The 20,678-nt window shown below is 45.2% G+C and overlaps 1 long non-coding RNA gene and 1 pseudogene across 8 annotated transcripts; both read left to right on the forward strand.

The window, feature by feature from the left end:
* The window catches only part of LOC120675152, a 28,383-nt pseudogene extending 8,005 nt beyond the window's left edge, over positions 1-20,378 (forward strand).
* LOC120676046 lies at positions 819-5,746 on the forward strand. 8 transcript variants are annotated; one of them, XR_005675630.1, is made up of 6 exons: positions 819-1,409; positions 1,705-1,766; positions 1,882-2,197; positions 3,282-3,356; positions 4,396-4,873; positions 5,234-5,436. It is a non-coding gene; the product is annotated as an uncharacterized LOC120676046 (long non-coding RNA). The 8 variants fall into 8 exon arrangements; XR_005675627.1 differs by lacking the exon at positions 819-1,409 and adding exons at positions 5,492-5,572; positions 5,683-5,746 and having other exon boundaries at positions 1,417-2,197; positions 5,234-5,322; XR_005675628.1 differs by lacking the exon at positions 819-1,409 and adding exons at positions 5,492-5,556; positions 5,683-5,739 and having other exon boundaries at positions 1,417-2,197; positions 5,234-5,322.
* Positions 20,379-20,678: the final 300 nt, after the last annotated feature.

Below are 20,678 nucleotides of genomic sequence, written 5' to 3' on the forward strand. Positions count from 1 at the left end.
CTTCCAAACGCATCTTGGAATCTGGAAGATCTTATAAAACGATGTCAGTTTGTATTTACTTCGTCTTCCTTCTCTCTTCTTAATTGTCTTAACTTCGTTTATAGATTTATAGTAGTACTGTAGTTGTACATTTGGAAGTAACCTTATTTTTCTTAATTGCCAGTTTAATTGTCTTCGCAATGCATACTAGCTGGCATCGCATTTTGTGGCGTCTTAATTGTCTTCTTAATTTTCTTCCTTCTCACAGTAGTAGTTTTGCCCCTTTGTTTAATTACTCACCTCTAACAATTCATACAATATGGACCAAATTTAGGCAGTGGCCTACATGTAACATACCCGGACCTCATCGCGTCATTCTTAACTGCTTAAAACCTTCGTCCACCACCCATGATTAGCCTCACCACAAATCATACCAGTACATATGCACGTTACCTGCAGGCGTGGCGTTAGCGCGCCAATATTCCTAGTCACTAATGTTGGAGACTCGATTCTGTGGAGCAGCCGGAATAGAAAAAGTGATGGCAACCTGGGCCTGGGCCGCAGCAGCGGCCTTTCAGCCGGCCCAAAAATGCCGCACTGTCGTCTCTTAACAACATAGGGCGTGTTTGGGACAGCGTTTGCGGTGCTTTTCCGCAGAAAATGCAGAAAAATCCTGCCAAACGCTTCGCTTCCAACGCGCTTATTCCAGCCGCATGCGAAGGCGAAACACGGGATTTGAACTGGGCGGCAAAAAATCGCAGAAGTGAGCTCACGGCCGCTTTGCGCTTATTCCGCTCGCGCTTATCGCCCACGCAGTCTGCCTCCACCCGCATCCCTCGCGTTGCATCACTAGGGTTTCTGCCCGCTCGTTCGTGCGCTCCACCTCGCTTCGCCTTCCCCGATTCAGCAGCCGCCTTCTGCTAAAAAAAAAAAGATTCAGCAGCCGCCTCGCCTCCGGGCGGATAAGATCCCCAATCCCCATGGCGGCGGCGAAGGAGGAGTTCACGGACGCGCGCGTGGGATTGGCGGCGGCAGATGCAGCGTCTCCAGGCGGCCACGGAGCTCCCCTCGTGAGGGCGCCGCCGGCTGCGGTCGATGCAGGAGGAGCAACCCGCAGCTCCTGCTCCTGTTCCCACCCCCGTACTCCCCGCTCCCGGGGTCGCGGAGAGAGACGGCACCGCCAGCCTGGACACGCCGCTCGCCTGCCTCTCCTCTCCCTCTCGTCTCGACAGCAACAATGGAATCCTCCCAACCGCCTGAGGTTCATCCCCTTCCCCCTTCCACCGCCCAAGCCTTAGCTGTCTCTCTCCTCCCCGGATCCTAAACCTCTTAATCATGGGAGCTCAGTGCCTCCTCCGTGAAGCCCGGATCCAAATGCTAGGGCTTCGAATCGAAGGCCCCGTTCCCTGTTCGGTAGTCACCGCCGCCAGGTAGTCACCCCTCCCTGTTCGGTTCTTCCACTACCCTCTAATAATATTAAATGAATAAAAGTATGTGGTGTCCGTGTGTCTCTCTTGCTTCCAATAATATTAAATGGATCACTATATCTTGCTGTGTGCTATGTTTGCTTGGTCCGAGAATCCTGTCATCACAAGCCTGACTTAAAATCCAGTCATAATGTAATTGACAAAGTACTGCTATAGGTTCTGTTACGATCTTTAATTAAGTTTACAATATGCTCTCTGAAGTTTTGTTACTTTCATCTCTGCTGTAATGCTGTTTCAGGTAGCAGAAATTTCTGATTAATGTTGTATATATGTGCTGAAGATTCTGCTGCAGCCACCATGGTTATCCCACCCTTTTGTGCTCTTCTAACAATCTTAAATATAGTCACAAAATATTCTGCTCTTTTGCCATGTCTAATAATTTTCACTTATCATGTGGCTTGCCTTGTTTTTGTAGTGCTCTTCAATTTGCTGCTGAACAAATATGAGGATGTGGCCTATGGCAATGTTCCAACCAGACCTATCGCAGGTAGGTGTAAGTAAAATTAACAAAGTACTGCTCTATGTCGAGATCTTTCCTGCAATGTTTCAGTGTTCAACAAGCTCACCTTAGTCTTCTTAGACTATTATTGCTTACCAATGCCAGATAAGAGAAGATCACATTTATCTGATCTAGAGCGACCAGAAGCTCAGCACCATCAAGGCTAACACGTACCGCAAGAGCTCTGCCTCCTCCTCCCCTGCGCATCCCATCAAGATGCTTTTGTGCATAGGTAAAGGTTTTGGCCTCTTAAGGTTTTAGGGTTATTTTTTTTAGTGCTAGACAAACTCGAACTAACGGGTCTGAAAATAAGCTGGATGAACTAGTTAACTTGCCATTTGTTCACTGATCTCTGAATATTACCTTACAAAGCAATGCTATTATATTGCCTGCAGCATATTATTTTTGGATCAATTTATAAATTACACCTTAAAATTGTGTAATTAGCACATTACTTTTTTTTTGCACTTAGGCTACATCGCTTATAGTCGTTGGTGGCATCTTAGCTATCTTAACTCACTTATGTTATGTTTAATTCAGAAATGCAGCATAAATACATGGTAATGTCACTGACTCTGAAACAAAGCCCTTTTTTGTTGGTGGCATCTTAATTAAAGATCAGTTATGACTGTACATTTCTGAACAAAAAAATTTATGTTTATGCTCTCCATCTGATTCCATCCATCCATCAGAAATAGGTATATAGCATTTGAACTATTGAGTTAGAAAAAAAAGGGGATACAAAGAGTAGTAAGTTGCAGGTAATTCATTTTCATATCCTTCAGCCTTAGCTATCATGTTTTCTCCAATATTTTTTCGGCCAAACTGTTATATTGGTAGATAGTTTGTTTCCTTAAATGCTACAGCTTCAAACCTGGATGGTGTTAGCTTTAGCTTATGAAATAGAGTTTGCCATTTCTATTCATATAATTTTTTTCCTATGTGCCCTTTTTGTTTTGGATATGATTGCTCCATTTTCATACAAATTTCTGCTCAGAACAATGACTGATTTCTTTCATTCGTTTGCAGATACACCTGTGAGTAACTCGTTTGCTCTTCCATTTCGACTCTGAAATCTAATGTTATGCATTCAATACAAATATTAATTAGCTTACTGAGTAAACAATCGTGCACCTTGTGCACCATAGAGTTTACAAACTGACTAGGGAATTACAATACATGTGTTGCCAGAGTGTGAGACTGAATTTTAAGAATTGTTATACAGAAATATGATGTTGTTTAAGATTACTACGAGAAATTTCTAGCGTGTTCTTGTTTTTCTTTCAGTATGTCATTCATGAATTTAACTTCCACAGGTAGTGACATTCTGGGAGGGGGAGATGGTAGCTGCTAAAAAAGAAGACGATGATGATGCCACCGCCATGTTCTTGGTGAGTGCTGTACTTTTTTTTTGTATTAATTAGCAGTTACTTTTATGTACTTGTTAACTGATTCCATTCTGTGGTGATTACAAATGTTGTGAGTAGATGTGGTGCCTCTTCTGAGAAAAATTTGGTGTGATGCACTTGAGTTGTAAATATAAGAATTATGATTCAGTGTTCTTGTTTTCTTGTACTCTGCCTGTGAATAAAAGTGCTTTGTTTCATCTTATTTTTTATTCGGACTCAGAATGTAAGTGAAATATAGAAATCAAAGTGCATGTTGACTCTTGTAAATGAATCAACAGTTTTGGTCATGTAACTTTTGTTCTTGGTTTCATGTAAATTCAGTCTGCAAAATGTATTTCAATGGAATGCATCAAGCAGGCTCGATATTTTTTTAATTTTATAAATTCACATTGGTGACGGGCAAAACAGTAGCACGTCACCAATAAGAAAGTCATTAGTGACGTGTGTAGCCAATAACTATCAACTTTTTTATCATTAGTGATGTGTGAACTCTAGAGCCATCACCTTTGTCTGTTATTAGTGACGCGCGAACTCTACAGCTGTCACCTTTATGTGTTATTAGTGACGGGAATTCTACAGCCGTCACAAATGTGAGTCATTAGTGACGAGTTTTCGCGCGTCACCTATGTGGTTCACATCAGTGACGGGTTTTCACGCGTCACCTATGTGGTTCACATCAGTGACGAAAATTTAGTGACGTCCATATTCACCGTCACTAATGAGCTTTTACAGTGGTCACTAATATCTTGTCTTGACGTAGTGAATATCTGACCTCACTTTAGTACAATTATTTAAAATATTTTATGGCAAGATTATGGACCAAAAATATTTTGCCACATCAATTTTTAGATTTTTTTACCAATATTATATAATATTGTAATTATTATATGGTTATTTGGAGATAGAAGTTTGAATTTTCCCTAACAACATTTGAAATTTTCATATACTTTCATAACATGAGCTATAATCGATAAGAAGTTCTTAAACTATATTTTTATGTAATTTTTAAATTCTATTTGAGATGAGCGGCGGCCGAGCGCTAGCCGCTAGATGGGCATCGGCCTGCGCGCGCCGCGCCAGGGCTACCCGTTGGGCGGTGCCTCGGCGCCGGCATGTGGCTCCCCCTACGCGAGGCGCTGCCTTCGCAGCTCGGCGCCGGGGCGCAGCTTCGCGTCTGCGAGGCGCGGGCAGATGGGCTAGCAGCGGCCTGCGGGCGCAGCTTGGCACCGGTGTGTGGCTCCGCATACGCGAAGCACCGGCAGAAGGGTAGGCAGCGACCGGCAGGCGCAGCTCGGCGCCAGCTCGCGGCTCCGCCTCCGCGAGGCGCGTGCGAAAGGGCAAGGAGCGGCCTGCGGCTCCGCCACTGCAAGGCGTGGGCGGAAGGGCAAGCAGAAGCTGCGGGCGCATCTAATCAGACGCTCACCTCCAGCACGCCCGCAACGCTCCGTCACCATGGCTGGCATGCACATCACGCACGTCCGCGAATACATTGAAATCAGGTGATTGTATATGTCCTATTTGGCCTAATCCATCCATACATACGTAACAATGTCAATGCCAATGATTATATATTGTAAGCCGTTTGATTTACAAACAATGTATATTATTTAGTCAGCTGAACATTTAATGTGGAAATGAGCGCCTTCAAGTGGTCTATTTTTATTTCATTTTGAGTGGCATATGTTTGCTCTGAAAAAGATTAGCATAAACATCCTAAGCCACTTATTATTTGCACTTAACCTTTGTAGCTCATATAATTTCATTCAGCAAAGATACATGCTGCATTCCCCACTATCAGGCCTTCACCATGATGTGCATAGATATCCTAATTTCTGATAAGAAATTGTATTCGCACACAGGAAATATATTGGATAGAAGGTCTTTTGGAGGTGGCCCTGACCTGACACCATTGTATATCGCTGAAGAGGATGTCAATCACTTCCATTCTGTATGTGAATAGCTCCTTTCCACTTGTTCAGAACATAAATATAAATCCATGCTATTTTTTTTTACCAAAAGCAACTTGTCCGAGGCTATTGAGCTTGACTTGACCTTTATTTAGTCCCTGTGTGTTTGTTGGATATCTCATTTGTGCTCTATTTATTGGAACCTTTCAGGTTCAGAAACAAATGTGTGATCAATTTGATCCTAGCTTTTGTCCTAGATTCAAAAAAATGGCACGGTGAGTACTTATCAAGGTTAGTTCATTCAGCTGTTCATTTTATGTTCGTGAGTATTGTAATATTTTTCAATATCAATTTTGTTCTCAGTTTTGTTATCGCCATAAATTAACAGGATTAATTAACAGGATTAATTTATGGGCCGAAAGCAAGATGAGCTTAAAGCAGAAGATTAAGAAGTCTTGTAAATCAGCTCCTGCGTGAGCATCTGGGCCATATGGGCCATGTATCCTTAGATTTAGTTTAAAGATTAGAGATAGAGTCCAATCGGGACAAGATTAGTTTATATTGTTTCCCAAGTCTCCGGACTATAAATATGTACCCTTTGTTATTCGTAAAAGGAGAGCGTCATCACGTCTCGCAAACAACAATTCTCGGCGCATCGCCACCCCTAATCTTAGTGTTTCATCCAAGTAAGCGCCATGCTGCCCTGATCGCTTCTTGCGATCAGGGCAGCGTTGTTCTTGCATTTACCTTGGTATTACTCGTACTGAAGTGTTTTTGATAGCGAGTAATGCTAGTTATCTTGATGTTCGTAGCATGGCTTTTAGCAAATCTATTGTGCTTCGTTGCTTATCATCTACGAATATCATGTTGCCTCTGTGCAGTCACGTTCTCAATTTTATGCTAGTTGTTGTATGGAATTAGAGGCACAGAGGCAACACCCTGCTTTTTTTATGTTTAGTAGATCTAATTTGTTATGGTTTGCTCTTGTCTTAAGAGTTGGCGCAATATCTGCTGGGTTAGGCCTTGCAAACGGGTTAGATGATCTGGTGGTGTAGTAGATGCTTTATCTTAGTCTTGATAGGGATTGTTCCGGGAATCGGCTCTTGCTAGTTCTTAGGCTTCTGTTTTGGGTTATGGTTTAGTTGTCTGTTATGTTCATTAGACCTAGTCACGTGTAGGATGTTCCGATCTAGCAGTGAAGCTGTTACCATCGTGGATTAGATTAATTAGATTTAATTGAAGCAGCTTTATAGTTATTTACTTTATTCATCAATATCCGGATAGATTCAGATCCAATCTGACACCGGGACTCGATCGGCTCTTTAAAGCCGATGCAAGAGTCGTCCCGGGGAGCCGACCACGGCTCGGACTTACATTTACACATGTCTTTGTATGCAGGAAACTGTTTGGAGCACATACGCACCCTCCTGATCGGGTATAGGTCAGGTGGCACGCCCGGCTTTCCACAGAATCTCCGGGCGCGTGACGGAATTGCGGGCCGTCGATGAGGGAGCAGTGCCTGCCAGCGTCCCGGCGACCTCCCGGCTCTTCGTGTTGCCCGTCGCTGCTCGCCGGTGGGTTTCGACCGACAACAAGTTCTCACTGGCACATGGAAAATCTCATGGTTGAGTTGGTCTAGAATCTGAAAAATGATATTATATTTGTTTTCTTATTTACTAATGGGCACTAAATAGCTTATCATGCTCGTCTGGTCCAGATCAAGTCATAGAGATGATTATTTATGTTTGACTGCAGCATCATGGAGTGAAATATTTTTCGATGATCTTAATCACTGTGATCAGAAAAGTCTCCTTTCTACTACTTTTGAGGTCAATAAAGATATGTCGATTCCAACTGTCATAGGAAATCTCAATTTCCTTGATGGGAGGTTGCCAGGGAAGAGGCAAATTTCCTTGATGGTCAGTGTCAAATTTCCCTGACGGTTTAGGACACAGGGAAAAAATTTAACCTGGATTTCTAAACCTGACAAGACAACATTACCCTATGCGTTTACAGGCCCAGCTTTTGGATGGTATGCATCACTGGCTCCGGATTCGATTCGAACTTGGAGGCAGCTTGAAGATCAATTCCATACCCAGTACCACTCGGAGGCTGCTGAAGCTGGAATTGCCGACCTCGCCCAAGTCAGGAAGAAGCGAGGAGAGACTGTGTCAGAATACATACAGCGCTTCAGGGAATTCAAGAACCGATGCTACTCGTCGCGCATCACAGAGAAGGAGGCAGTCGATCTGGCTGTCCTGGGACTCGCTAAGCCGATCAAGGATGCGGCTTTTCAGTTGGAGTTCACATCTTTGGCACACCTGGTGCAGAAGCTTACAACATATGAACATTACCATCCTAAGCTGTACCAGGACAAGTTCAAGCGCCATGTAAACATGGCCCAGGTGGAAGAATCTGATGACTCTGGTGAGGAGCAAGAAGTAGCCGTGGTAGAGTGGACTCGGGGGGCAAACCCTGTCCCGTGCAAGTGGGTCAAACAGCAGGGGCTTGTGAAGGGCTTCGACTTCGACGTGACCAAGGCAGAGCAGATATTTGATTTGCTCCTCAAAGAGAAACAGCTGAAGCTCCCAGAGAATCACAAGTTACCGACGGCACAAGAGCTGCAGGGAAGACTGTACTGCAAATGGCACCACTCGTTCACTCATTCCACGGGTGAATGCAAGGGGCTACGTCGTCAGATACAATCGGCTATCGAGCAAGGCCGATTAATCCTGGCTCAACACACGATGAAGGTTGACACAAAGCCCTTCCCACAAGCTAACATGGTGGAGCTGTCAGATTTCGGTCCCAAGGGCCAGGATTTGGCATTCCAGATCAACATAGTGGGACCCATGCGCCGCCATGACAAGCAGAGGAGAGAGGCTGCTTCTGGCAAACGGCCGCAGGATGAACGCAAGTTAGAACAGCAATATGTGACTGAAGAGCAGGTGCGTCATATCCGCAATCAGTTTCCAGCTTCTAATCGGCTTCTAGAAAAATACCAGTACCAGTACAAGTTGCGCCGCCGATACGAATCGGAAGAGGACGAGTACGAGCACCGCTCAGGAAGGACACTGGGGAGACGCCAGGCTATACACGACCACTGGCATTGCCCGTTCTTCAGGTACTATTGGAATTCCGGCATGAGTCGATTGCCTACTATAGATGATTGCTTGGAGTGCAGGCCTCGAGGACACCAGCAGGACGAGACATCGGTGTTCCGGCGCTTAGGGCCCAGAACACGTCATGATGACCGTGTGAGGAGGCCAACCAGGGGTGATTCCGAGCAAGAAGAAGAAGAAGACAGGTACCATCGTCCACGGTGGTGTCCTGACAGGCATAATCGCTCACAAAAGCGCAGAGTGCAGCGCTTGCGCAATCTGGAAGAGGCAGAAGCAAAGTACCTTGACGTGCTGAGGAAGGCGCGTCCGGATCTCGCGGAGCAAGTCAGGCGACCGAGAAGGGAGGAAAGGCGCCCTCCGAGAAAAGAGTGGCGCCCCAAGCAGACAAAAGCCGATGAGAAGCCATCGGCTAATGTGAACGTGGTGTTCGTGCTCCCATTGGAGTTTCGGGCGCCCCAACCGGATGAATCGGCCATCACACAGCTGGATCTGGGTCCACAGCCGATCATCTTCGAGAAGCCCAAGGAGAAAAACTACAAGCACTTGAAGGGACTGTATCTCAAGGGCTTTATCAACGGCAAGCCTATGAACAGGATGTTGGTCGACACTGGCGCCGCAGTCAACCTGATGCCATATTCTGTGCTGCGCCGATTGGGTCGTTCTTCTGCCGATCTGATCAAGACCAATGTGATGCTCAATGACTTCAACGGACAACCATCAGAGGCAATGGGGGTCCTTAATGTGGAGTTGACAGTGGGCCGCAAGACGATCCCGACTTCGTTCTTCATCATCAACAGCAAAAGTACATACACGGTATTGCTTGGGAGGGATTGGATTCACGCCAACTGTTGTATCCCTTCCACAATGCATCAGTACCTCGTCCAATGGGACGGCGATGAAGTAGAAATGGTCCCTGCAAACGATTCCAGTGAAGTCTCGCTCGCAGACATGAACGCCTGGGATGCGGAAGGACAAGAGCCGATCTCAGGGATCGTTCTGGAAGACTGTGATCGGATCGAGGCGACAAAAAATGGACTGAGGCTGGTCTTATCCACTGGCCTTACATAGTAGACGCATCCTGGCATGCCACGGGATGTAATAGAAATAGAGAGGCCGGTCCCAGCGATCGGCCCCAAAAAATAGAGAAATCCTGTTTGGGTTCGGAATTGTTACATCATGTACACACGATGGCCTGCTCTGGCAGTTGGTCACTCATCGACTATTTGGTTTCGAATGATAATGGAAGTATAGAAGCGGCCAGCCCACGCGGTTGGCCAAATAATTTTTCTTGCCATCTCCCTGTGTTTGCCGATGATCTTGTGGATAACGAAGACTCGCTTGCGTTTGCAGCTGGTTTTTCAGATGACAGCAAACTCGGATACGGGTTCACGTCAGCTGATGATTTGGAAGAGGTTGACATCGGTCCTGGGGATAAGCCACGGCCGACATTTATCAGCAAGAAGTTGGATCCGGCCTTGCGAGAGGAGATGATTGCATTACTAAAAGAGTACCAGGATTGCTTTGCGTGGGACTACACCGAGATGCCCGGTCTGGATAGAAACATCGTCGAGCATCGGCTCCCGCTCAAGAAAGGGTTTCGGCCGTTTCAGCAACGAGCACGTCAGATGAAGGCCGAAGTCCTCGGAGAAGTCAAGAAAGAGGTGGAGAAGATGCTGGATGCTGGGTTCATCAGGCCGTGCCGGTATGCAGAATGGATCTCCAGTGTGGTACCGGTGCAAAAGAAGGATGGCCGATGGCGTGTTTGCGTCGATTTTAGAGATCTCAACAGAGCGACGCCAAATGACGAATACCCGATGCCTGTTGCAGAGACATTGATCAACGCAGCTGCCGGCCACGAAATGATGAGTTTTATGGATGGCAATGCTGGTTACAACCAGATCTTCATGGCCCCAGAAGACGTGAACAAGACCGCATTTAGAGTACCAGGCGCTGTCGGCTTGTTCGAGTACTTGGTAATGACCTTCGGACTGAAAAATGCCGGTGCAACGTACCAACGTGCCATGAATTATATTTTTCATGATCTCATCGGCAAACTGGTAGAGATCTATATTGATGATGTCGTGGTCAAGTCCAAATCAGCTGGGGGACATCTAGAAGATCTGCGCCAAGTTTTGGAACGGACTCAAAGGTTTGGGCTCAAAATGAACCCAAAGAAATGTGCCTTTGGAGTATCGGCCGGTCAATTTCTGGGATTCCTGGTGCATGAGCGGGGAATCGAGATCGGCCTGAAGAGTCAAGAAGCTGTGAAGACGATGAAGCCACCTACTACGAAGAAAGAGTTGCAGAAGCTCATCGGTAAAATTAATTTGTTCAGACGATTTATTTCTAATCTGTCTGGGTGCATCGAACTGTTCATGGGTTTAGTAAAGATCAAATCCGATGACGAGTTTCGCTGGGGGGCAGAACAGCAGCAAGCTTTCGATGAAATCAAGGAGTATTTGTCAAAGCATCCAGTGTTGGTTCCTCCTCAGCAAGATAGGTCGTTCTACGTGTACCTATCCGTGGGTGACACTTCCATTGCTTCGGTGTTAGTCCAGAAGCACGACGGCCAGGAAAGGGTGGTTTTCTACCTCAGCAGGCGCATGTTAGACGCCGAGACCAGGTATCCTGAAATCGAGAAGCTTTGTTTTTGCTTATACTTTACATGTACAAAGCTTCGCCATATTTTGCTCTCGGCGGAAATAATTGTCATATGCAAATCGGATGTCATAAAACACATGCTGTCGGCTCCTGTCCTGAAAGGCCGGCTAGGAAAATGGATGCTTGCATTGTCAGAGTTCAATATTCGGTATCAGCCTGTGAAAGCGGTCAAAGGACAAGCACTGGCGGATCTTGTTGCAGACAGGATCATCACTGATATTGCTGCATTATTTATTCGTACTTGGGCTATGTTTTTTAACGGATCGGCTTGAAATGATGGGTGCGGTGTGGGAATTCTGTTGGTCTTGCCGCGTGGGGCGACTTACTCCTTTTCCATCAGAATGACTGCCCCATGCACCAATAATTTGGTGGAATATGAAGCCGTTCGCAAAGGGATGGAACTGCTCCTCGAAGCTGGTGCAGAAGCGGTGGAATTTTTTGGAGATTCAAAGTTGGTGATTTCTCAGCTCACGGAAGAATATAGATGTGAGAACGAGACTCTATTTCCGATATGGATGCAGTGCCGTGAGTTGATGTCACAATTCAGGTACATCAATTTCCACTGGATACGCAGGACTCTGAACAATGAAGCCAACGATTTGGCACAGATGGCTTCTGGCTACAGGGAGACAGCCGATGGAGTCGACGTGGAGGTTCAGTTTCTAGAACCCGGAGATTGGAGAGCCGATATCTTCAATTACTTGAAGGATTCGGCTCGGGGGGCACCCAGAAGGATAAGACTCAAGGCCATGAAGTATGTTCTGATAGGGGATGACATGTTCTACAGGACCTTGGAAGGACTACTGCTTAAATGTCTGGGACCTTCAGAGTCAAATCGGCTCTTGCATGAGGTTCATGAAGGAGCCTGCGGTACTCATCAATCGGCTCACAAGATGAAGTGGCTGATTAGGCGATCGGGTTATTACTGGCCCACTATGCTTGAAGATTGTTTCAAATATTACAAACGGTGTCAGGCATGTTAGAGGTTTGGCAAAATTCAGATAGTACCAGCATCAGTAATGAATCCTATCATCAAACCGTGGCCATTCCGAGGTTGGGCCATGGACATGATTGGTCAGATCAACCCGTCGTCTAGCAAGGGTCACCAATGGGTCTTAGCTGCCACAGATTATTTCACAAAGTGGGTGGAGGCAGTACCCATGAGGTCAGTAGCGTCAAGAGATGTGATCAGCTTTGTCAAAGAGCACATCATCCACAGATTTGGAATTCCTCAGACCATTATGACCGATGGAGGATCGGTCTTTATATTGGAGGAATTCAGGAAGTTTGCCGATGACATGGGAATTAAGTTGATCAGATCATCTCCATATTATGCCCAAGCTAATGGACAGGCTGAAGTATCCAACCAAAGCCTCATCAAGCTCATAAAGAGAAAGATCGATGAATATCCTAGGCGCTGGCATGAGGTGTTATCAGAAGCTTTGTGGACATATCGTATTTCATGTCATGTGTCCACCAAGACGTCGCCGTACCATCTAGTCTACGGCCAAGACGCTGTGTTACCATGGGAGATCACGGCCGGATCAAGGCGTGTCGAGTTCCAGAACGATCTAACAACTGAACAGTATGCAGCCTTGATGAATGACAACGTGGAGGATCTGATAGAGCTAAGGCTTTGGTCGCTGAAGAAGATCAAGGAAAATAAGGCTAAAGTTGCTCGCGCATACAACAAGAAGGTTAAGCCAAAGAATTTCCAGGTTGGAGATTTGGTTTGGGAGGCAGTATTGCCATTGGGAACTAAAGATAGAAAATATGGCAAGTGGTCTCCAACTTGGCACGGGCCGTACAAGGTTGATCAGGTTTTGCCTGGGAATACATACATGCTCAAGGAATTGGATGGTGTCAAGTTTCTTGTCGCTGTCAATGGTCAACACCTCTAGAAGTATTTTCCGAGCATGTGGGAAAGTGAGTAACAAGAGCCGATGAGACCCATCTGGCTGTAATCATGACAGGCCAACACGTTGAGTTGGCCGCAAAAAAAAAAAAATAAAACAGGCCAACACGTTGAGTTGGCCAGTAAAAAAAATCATCATGACAGGCCAACACGTTGAGTTGGCCAGTAAAAAAAAATCATCATGACAGGCCAACACGTTGAGTTGGCCAGTAAAAAAAAAGAGAAGAAGCCAACACTTTGAGTTGGCTAGTAAAAATATATATGAGAAGCGAACAGCCGATGTGTAACCATCAACTTAAGATGTTTTTAAAACAGTTACAAGTTTCAAGTTAACAGGCAGTACTAATTGTCTCTTGAGCCTATCTACTGGTTCAGGAATTCTTCTATGGCGTGGATGTCTTCTGTGCGGACGGTGTCTGCTCGTGCTATGATTGCTTCGTCATCCTTGTCATCGCCTATTACTATCTGTCGACTCAAGGTGCTTATCTCTACAAACTCTGCTTGTATCTGCTCGGTTATTTCCTGGGTTTCTTGTTTGGAGTTTGCAATGGAAGCTTCTTCGGCCTGGATGAGTTCCTTGGTGGTGCGGACTCTTTCTTCAAGTTCCGCCAGTTCTTTCTTCAGGAGGTCGAGTCGGTTCATGTTGGCAAACACGTCAGCTTTGATATCTAGAGTTGCCTTCTTCTGGTTAAGGGCCTTGCACTTTTGGGTAATGTCAGCTTTCATAGAAGCTTGAGAGCGACGTGCTTCCATCCTTTGTTGTGCCTTATTCACTTCTATCCGAAAGAATGGAAGGTTGCTGGCTGGCCAGAGCTTGATTTGCAATGGCTCCAGGAGTTGGGATTCTATTTGCTCGAAGATGTTCTTTATTTTGCTGGAATCATCAACCAGAGCAGTGATTTGAGAAGATAGTAGATCCTTGATGAGTTGAAGCTGATGTGCCAAGTTAGCCGATTACTACGAAGATGGTGTTTCTGCTCCAGGGACAGTCAGACCCATTGATGCAGGGTCAAAGGAAAGCAAACCTGAAATGTCAAAGCTCTATGGACATTTCTGGAGTTAGAGCAAGATGCATTTATGGAGCTATTGGCTGGTTCAGAATTGGTTTTGGAATGTTACCTGTTCTGAAGAAGAAGCGTTGGGCGGTTCAGGAGCAATCGTCTTGTTAGAGCTTGTGTTGACATCAAGAACATCGACTGTATCGGCTCGTTCCTCGTTTGCATCCATCAATACATCAGGAGTTGCAGCTATCTCATGTTGATCCAGGCTTTCTACATCGGGGATTTCTTCAGCTGCGTCCTGGAAATAGAATTACAGTCAACCAGAGTACATATGTATGAGATAAAGGAGAAGTTTCAGAAAGATGAGTTACCTGGTTGGTGTTGGACTCTGATGGACTCAGAGAAGCTGGTGCTGGTTTCTTGATCACTCGCCTCGTGATCATCTTCCTTTTCTTGGTCAAGACTCGGGGGGCAACGCTTGCAGGAGTTTGTCTTCGTTTGGAAGCCGACTGAAGTAAGTCTGGCTGAATAGTCATTATCACTTTCTTCATTGTTGGTGATCCCTTGCAGAAAAGTACATCAGGGGCAGTTGGAAGAAAGTGGAATGGCTCCCCGTTGCTGGTCATAAGTTCTGGGCCATCTTGTTGCTGCAAACAGGGTGAGTTAGAATTAGACAAGTGGAAGGATGGATGATCTAGAAAGAGCAGAATGCATAAATTCAGTACCTCTTCCTCAAGGATTACATATTCAGGATCAATCTGCTACAGTCGAGGACCTAGAGCTTTCCTGAATACATGTGTTTTCCACATTCCCCACCATGTGCTGAAGCCGATTGATGAGGAGATGAAGGACAGATCGGCTGGTATTGGAATGTGGAGGTCATCGAACATGCTGTAGCATCTTGAGCTAGTGAGACCATCAGACAGATCGGCTCTGCTCTCCACCAAGTGGTGAATATGGAAGTGGGGAGGGACCTGTCCTAGGCCAAATTGCCGAGCTGCTATAACTGGTTGGTAAGATTCATAACCTGGCTTGATAATTCTATTAGAGGTGCTGATGCCAATGGGGAGGAAGCCAGGTCGAATCATCAAAGAATACAGATGCCGAGTGCTTTCGTCATCGGCAAAGTTATCTAATCTGAAGGCAGTTGGGTTCTCAAAGGATTCAGATTCAGTAAATGGGAAGTAGAGTGGATTATCTAGTCCTTTGTAGAAGATTCTAAACCAGTTTGCTGCATCTGATGAATTCAGTTTACTACCAGGGAGACTAAATAAAGCTTGGCCGTAACTAGTACATCTAATTGGTTTGCCACTCTCATCAGGGAAAGAGTTCTTGGTCAGGCCTTGGAAGTTAGGAATATGACGCTGGAAGTACAGTTGTGCCCACAACTGAATAAACCACCAAGGGCCTCCAGTTCTCAGTTTCTTGTGGTTAAGCAGGTTAGATGTCATCAAATGGAGATATCTATAAATTTCTCCAAGGAAGAGTTTGCCTAGGCCAGTGTGATTGCCATGGGCCAGGTGATAGGCCAAGGGAAGATAGTTCTTAGTTGGAGCTAAAGAAGGACCACAGAAGATGAAGTGCTCTAGCCAAAGATTTGGGAAGGCTGTGTGTTCCTTCTCAGTCACTGGACCTTTTGTTTTCATGTGCTGGTTCATGTAATTGCCCCAGTTTGTGCAGTTAACCTTGGAATAAAGTTTGAAGGGGACTTCTGCCATTTTTTGAGCAGCAGGATTAGGAGAACTAATGTCTATGCCAGTGATCATGGTAACATCCAGCAGAGTAATGGTCATGGGTCCATGACCAAAGAGGAAGCAGTTCAGAGCATCAGACCAAAAATAGCCGATGGTTTTCAGAAGGTTTTCATCTTTGTCAAGGGGTGATAATGATAAGCTAAGTGCATCGGCTATGTTCAAATCCTACCACAAGGGCATGTGAGCTTTTGCTACTCTGCTATACCATGTAATCCAACTCTCAGGGGGGTTAGGCCAGGCTCTTAAGCAGTCGGCCCAGAGGTTCAAATCGATGTTTTGACTCACAAAAGGGATCCTATTTGCTTCACAAGAGATCAAATCTATGGGGTTTTCATGGGTTTGTGGGCCAAGACAGAAAGATTTTGGATTAGAGGGATGCAGCAGGAGGATGTCTGACACCTAAAGTTCAGAAATTCAGAAGTATGCAAATGGTGTCATGTTTCAGAGTTTAGAGTTTCAGAGGCTTGGTAAGCTGAAGAAAACTAAAGGATTAGGCCGAATATTACCTTCAGGCCGTAGATTGCCGCATCATCGATTGCAGAGCTTGTCGTCTGAGCTGCAGAATCTGCCATGGTACAGATCCGTTGACTTAGGGTTTGGTTGCTGTGGGTTCTGATTCGAATTCCGACTGCTTGGAGAGTTCTTGCTCGAGTTTATAGAGCTTGATTTTCGAATTGCGCTCGAATTTGAGAGTTCGTCGGGTTTGGTTCAGGTTGGAAGTGATACTTGTGCGGGTTGCTTCTAGTTTGAATTTTTTTGGGGAGTAAACGAAGACGCACGGAATTAAAGGAAATTGATTTCATTGATACGAGTTCATTACAAGGAAAGCCGATTTTACAAAGGAAATAATCCTTCGGCTTTGTGATTCTACCCCTACAATGCTACTACTACTGTTCGTAGGTACCTAGTACCTACGGCGCTTGGGGCTTCGGGCTGGCGCGTCTCCGCTGCCGTCGTCATCGTCATCGCTGCTGAAGGCACTGCTGCCGCCTTCGGACCCGAAGTCGCTCTAGCCGTCGCCGCCGCCACTCTTCTCCTCCTCGCTGTCCTCTTCGGAGGACCCGAGGAACCGAAAGGGCTTTTCGCCCATCGGCTCGTCGTCGTCAGAGGGGGAGTCGATCTCCTCTTTCGAGGAGGAATCGACTCCGTCCGAAGAAGGGTCTTCTTCTTCGCTGTTCTCCGAGTCCTCCTGGAACAGGAGCCGGAGGTCTTCTCCTTCAGTCATGGGCTCGTCCTCTTCGGAGACGACCCCGAAGTCGAACTCCTCTGCATCCCAGTGCAGAGGAGCCAGCGCTTCATGCGCTGCAGTTGGGTCCCACTCCGGCGTTGGCTCCCAACTCTCCGGAATGGAGTCGATGGAAGAAGCAGGGAGGGGGAAGAAGAAGGAGAAGAGGAGGAGGGAGAGTCTCCGAAGGAGTTGGAGTCGGAGGAAGAAGAGATGGCCATGGCTGGTGAAGGATAGGGGTTTTTCTATGCTACTGGCTTTGGGAGGAAGAAAGAGTTTGCTGTGAAGAAGAGCCGATTTGGGGCGAGATTAAATAGCGAAAAGATGGAAGACGGATCGGCAGTTTTCACGTTCTACGAGGAGCCAGTTGCAGAGATGTTGCGTCTTACTTGGTGGTTGCAGTGTGTTTAATGAGCATTAACGGGAAGATGAAGTGACAGATTGGTTTTGGAACTATCATTGCCAAAAACCAGGGGGGCATGTGTTATCGCCATAAATTAACAAGATTAATTTATGGGCCGAAAGCAAGATGGGCTTGAAGCAGAAGATTAAGAAGACTTGTAAATCGGCTCCTGCGTGAGCATCTGGGCCACATGGGCCATGTATCCTTAGATTTAGTTTAAAGATTAGAGATAGAGTCCAATCGGGACAAGATTAGTTTAGATTGTTTCCCAAGTCTCCGGACTATAAATATGTACCCTTTGTTATTCGTAAAAGGAGAGCGTCATCACGTCTCGCAAACAACAATTCTCGGCGCATCGCCACCCCTAATCTTAGGGTTTCATCTAAGTAAGCGCCATGCTGCCCTGATCGCTTCTTGCGATCAGGGCAGCGTTGTTCTTGCCTTTACCTTGGTATTACTCGTACTGAAGCGTTTTTGATGGCGAGTAATGCTAGTTATCTTGATGTTCGTAGCATGGCTTTTAGCAAATCAAATGTGCTTCGTTGCTTATCATCTACGAATATCATGTTGCCTCTGTGCAGTCACGTTCTCAATCTTATGCTAGTTCTTGTCGTATGGAATTAGCGGCATAGAGGCAACACCCTGCTTCTTTTATGTTTAGTAGATCTAATCTGTTATGGTTTGCTCTTGTCTTAAGAGTTGGCGCAATATCTGCTGGGTTAGGCCTTGCAAACGGGTTAGATGATCCGGTGGTGTAGTAGATGCTTTATCTTAGCCTTGATAGGGATTGTTCCGGGAATCGGCTCTTGCTAGTTGTTAGGCCTATGTTTTGGGTTATGGTTTAGTTGTCTGTTATGTTCATTAGGCCTAGTCACGTGTAGGATGTTCCGATCTAGCAGTGAAGCTGTTACCATCGTGGATTAGATTAATTAGATTTAATTGAAGCAGCTTTATAGTTATTTGCTTTATTCATCAATATCCTGATAGATTCAGATCCAATCTGACACCGGGACTCGATCGGCTCTTTAAAGCCGATGCAAGAGTCGTCCCGGGGAGCCGACCACGGCTCGGACTTATATTTACACGTGTCTTTGTATGCAGGAAACTGTTTGGAGCACGTTCGCACCCTCCTGATCGGGTATAGGTCAGGTGGCACGCCCGGCTTTCCACAGAATCTCCGGGCGCGTGACAGAATTGTGGGCCGTCGACGAGGGAGCAGTGCCTGCCAGCGCCCCGGCGACCTCCCGGCTCTTCGTGTTGCCCGTCGCTACTCGTCGGTGGGTTTTGACCGACAACAAGTTCTCACTGGCACATAGAAAATCTAATGGTTGAGTTGGTCTAGAATCTGAAAAATGATATTATATTTGTTTTCTTATTTAGTAATGGGCACTAAATAGCTTATCATGCTCGTCTGGTCCAGATCAAGTCATAGAGATGATTATTTATGTTTGACTGCAGCATCATGGAGTGAAATATTTTTCGATGATCTTAATCACTGTGATCAGAAAAGTCTCCTTTCTACTACTTTTGAGGTCAATAAAGATATGTCGATTCCAACTGTCATAGGAAATCTCAATTTCCTTGATGGGAGGTTGCCAGGGAAGAGGCAAATTTCCTTGATGGTCAGTGTCAAATTTCCCTGACAGTTGTAGGACACAGGGAAAAAATTTAACCTGGATTTCTAAACCTGACAAGACAACATTACCCTGTGCGTTTACCGTCAGAAAAGTACCGACAGGAAAATAATTTCTGTCGGGAAACCGATAGGCAATTTTAATTTCTCTGTAGAGCTATCCCTGTCGGGATTTGCATGTCGGTAGACCGATAGAAATTATTTCTTTGACGGTTTTGAGCTATTTCTTTGACTGTTCTTGTACACAGGGAAATTTCGGTTTCGGGTAGTGCATGTTCACAGAATAGATCTTGGGGAATCCACTCTATATCAACTATCCATGTCCGCCACTATACTACTTTTGCACTGTATTACCAAATGCTTTTGCATTTTTTTCTGCAATATGGAGAATATGCTGCTTGTTACTATAATAATATGGAGATTCAATTTGACTCTCAAGAATTGCTGGTAGGACTGAACTTTCTAATCCACCATTGAGTACATGTACTCAAGAAAATTATGAATGTACACATTAGCTTGGGATCTTGAACTAAGGTGTCTCTTTCTTTGTTTCTTTTCGTAAGTACTTCTGGCCTCTTTGATTGACACTTGAATCTATATATGAAATCTATGCTCAAATGGATCAACCTTTGCCATGTCACCTAGTGCTTGCACTTGAAGAAACATGAAATTTGTATGCTTGTATGCGGAGCAGCTGCCATCATGGCATTGTGTGAATAAGATAATAGAACTTGTATGTGGCATCGTGGGCCACTCATGTACAATCTAAAATGCCATCTTTGTACATGCTAATAACATGAAATGATTTATTTTAGGTATATGCTTTAGGATTGCGTGTTAACCATCTAAATTTTATGATCTTAGTTAATCCAGTAGCCCTTTTGTTTCAGGTTGCCTATATGATTGATATATGAGGTTATTACTTTTTTTATAAATTGCTGAGCATTGGCCTCTTTCCCTGTATATGTAGGTTGGTGATCTTGGCTTTTTGAAAGTGAAGTGTCAGACTCTGATCTCTGGTGCTGTCAGGGTAACACTTCCATGGATGGCACAGAGCTTCTAAAGGGTAGTAGTAGCTTGGTCTCTGAAAAGGTGTGCTAATTTAGTTCTATTCTTCATCATAATCTTTATGATATCCTAATTCTCTTGGTTCTTGGCTCTTTCAAGTTAACACTGAATTCACACGTAAATCAGGTTATGCTGTACTCAGGTTGTTGTGTTTACTTTTGGGATTGTTCTCTGGGAGCTCGACCTATCAACTCACCTTAAGGTATATTCTGTATCATGCTAATGAGCTGTTGTAGCAATAGAAGTTTTCAAGTCTGAGTTGTACAAGATGTACATTTACTGTAAAGTTTGACATGCTAATTTCAGTTCGTTTGATACGTGTAATGTATGCTTGGTTCCCATTGGATGATTGGACCCATGTGATGATTGCCCTTTTTTTTTGGATCTAGCACCGAAATGTTTTGCCTCTTGTTAGAATAATGGTTGTTGCCTCTAGGAACTGAGATGGAAGGTGTCATTACCCATTTTGACGAATGTTATGATAATACCTTCTGTGGAATGCTATGTAACATTGTATTGTGATTGGATTACGTATCTGTTGGATTCTATGATAAAATGGGCCTTGTTATTTTGATAAGGGCATCGAGGCGCAATTCTCTTTTGTGTGCTTTTCAA

Source organism: Panicum virgatum, chromosome 5N, assembly GCF_016808335.1.
Source record: "Panicum virgatum strain AP13 chromosome 5N, P.virgatum_v5, whole genome shotgun sequence".
NCBI classification, from domain to species: Eukaryota; Viridiplantae; Streptophyta; class Magnoliopsida; order Poales; family Poaceae; genus Panicum; species Panicum virgatum.